Genomic DNA, 2,956 nt, shown 5'->3' on the forward strand with positions numbered 1-2,956 from the left:
CAGTTCTGTGGTCAAGTCTAGACACATATGAAGGACAGACCAGGACATGGCTTATCCACTCACTTCTATTTTTCAGGATCAATGGTAATTCACTGCCTCCAAGTAAAAACTATAATAGCCTAGTTTTAAGAAGACCAAGATGAATGCAAAAACCATAGTCATTTGAATGTATGGAAACATTCTATTTGCCTACAGAAACAGGTAGAACTGTAAGACATTGCTGATAATTTGACCATTTTGATCTATAAAAATACAATTTCATAAGGTTCTTTCTATGTTTAAAAATAGAATAGTGTAAAGATTTTCTTGGGTGTAAAAATTAGTCTAATCCTGTGGATTTCTCAGATTCGGGGATTTCAAAGTAAAACACTAAGTTATTTGTGTTTCTCCTTTCCCTAGAGTATCTCTATCTCTTGCTCATTTTCAAGTATTTCATAGATATCTGGCCCCACAGGCCAAGTTGGACTATTTAACTCTCAACTTAGTGTGACGTCAAGGATGCAATTTCTAGCTGAGCGAGTACATTTCGCATAGGAAATACTCCTTGCTCTATGGCCTTATCCTGTCTATCTTGTTTTGGCCAATTTGCCAAATAATACTAATTCTCTTTCAAGGAAATAATGGGGTTAAGCTGCTGGGCTCTGAAAAAAGAATTACTAGTTGGGACATTTGACTTATTCAGTAACACCTTCTTACCAGGAAACAGAGAAAAGAGGACACGTCTCAGAGTCAGCTCTAAATTCTTCCCTTCTTGATCCAAACTCTGCTTTTCATTCTTGTATTTATGATGATAATACTTAAGGAATTGTTAGGGTGGGCTAATGAATCAACATAAGGCTTGATTGTCTGCCTGAATTTTCTCCAAACTTTTAAAAGCACACAAATATAAGATAAACCTAAATTATAGTATACTGTACATTGCTGAAGGAAACTTCCTATTATTACTAACTTTATATAAATGATTGCTCACTGTGTAAGTAGAAGACAAACCACTTAATAATTTCCAGCCCACTGTACTTCTCCCCAACTTTAAAATAAATTTTAGAATATATCATGTCTAATGAGAAGGAGTTATCAGAAAAAAAGGCTATGTTACCAATATTCTCACAATGTCAAGATCAAATGATTCCAAGCATTTTATTTTCTACTGTATGCCTTCATATTAGTTCTTTTCCATGGGGGGCGGGGGTGGAGGAGAGTCTAAGACCATTGGAAAACACAGATATTATAATTCATAACAGTAGCAAAATTACATAAAGAATATTTTTTAAGAAAAAAATAACTTCACAGTAACATTAAGGTAACATTGTCAGGGAGAAATTTTCAAATTCTGTTTTGTGAATTGCCAAGAACTGGGGTCAAGTCTTGATGCCTCTACTGATATGCTCTGGAAATGGAAACAAGTCGATTCCCCTCCCTGGAGGTCTTGAAATTAATGTTTTATTTGGATCCCCAAGTCACAGTAATCAAGGCTTCTTAAGAATAAAATGGAATTACATGGCATCTTAGATTCCTTCCAAAGGTGGTGTCACTGTTTTTTCTCCTTAATGAGTTGATGATATTGCCAACTTTCCCCTGAGGCATCATATTCATTCTAGCAGCTCACATTACAATGACCCTGCACACTTTATCTAGATTGGCAAATTTAAGCCCCCATCCACTAATTTATGTTTTATTAAAATTGATTCAGTTGAAGGAGCATTTATAAAAATACTGTAACTAAATTCCTTGAAGGCAAACTGCAAATTAAGGGCTATATAGAATCCCATTTATAAGATCTGTGTGTGTGTGTGTGTGTGTGTGTGTGTGTGTGTAAATGGGTCTGTATATGGTTGCACATAGGCAGGGAGGTAACCATAGTATGAATTAGGAATGCCCTCCATCACCAGTGTGCTGACCAAGACAACTTTGTTCTAGAGGAGTATGTTCAGTGATGGGTCCAAAGGGGCAGACAAAGGTAAAGCTCATGCCAACATAGCACAAATCGTTCCATTTCGTGTCTCAGTAACAACTTGCAAAATAAGGCAGAGAAAGGTACTCCTCACCCTCTGTAGGTTTGGAAGATGCATTTAAATTAGATAAGATGAGCCAATATTGCAAGTCACCGTGCCAGTCTGTATTCTGAATAATGTTGCTTAATCCAGGTTGTTTGACAGCAAAAACCTCAGAGGCATTGTCCACCATAATCTCAATAAAACCTAGGGAATCCACTAAAAAGGTTGGAAAACATTCTTAAAAAGAAAAAGGATGGCTGTAGAAAGGGAAAAGGGGAATTTAGGGGGCATAAAGAGGGGGAAAGGAATATAGGGAACATACATGTAAGCAAACATGAGAAGGAAAAATTGATTATGGAATGAAGATGATGATATAGGGAAATATTGATGAATGAAGAAAACTCTCCTACCTTCTCAGCCTAAAAAGTAAACATTAACATTCATCACAGTAAGTACAGGGATTCTAAAAACTCAACAGCTCAAATGGGGTCCTTTACTTAGTCTTTCCCCCCTCCCCCAAATATGAAAAGAGAAACTCATTCTGACTTAACAGAAGATCTCACTGACACTGGTGAGTGTCTGGCTTTAACAAGCACTTTTGCTCTTATAAGACATGAGCATTATGTTAGATGAGCAATAGAACATCTTCTAGATACTTCCAGACCTTGGAGCTCAGGAATAAACTGAGTTATTATTGTTCTTAATCGTTTTGGCCTTGAATTCCAACTTCTTTCTGAGAATGGTGGGGCTGGATGACCTATTTTAGGAAGTGCCTTTAGTCTCATGCTTCTTTAATTGGAAAATATAGGTAGTGGCTTGGAGCTAACCCCTTGCAGATTAACAACCTAAACAGTGTGATTTAAAAGCAAAAGAAAGTTCCAAACGACAAAAGCATTTCTTACTGATTCTACTGTGATACTTTAAGGCAGTGACAGGAAGTTTTTATTGAAAATAAGGCAAGA

This window comes from Pipistrellus hanaki, assembly GCF_964339955.1.
Source record: "Pipistrellus hanaki genome assembly, chromosome: 3".
Taxonomy (NCBI): domain Eukaryota; kingdom Metazoa; phylum Chordata; class Mammalia; order Chiroptera; family Vespertilionidae; genus Pipistrellus; species Pipistrellus hanaki.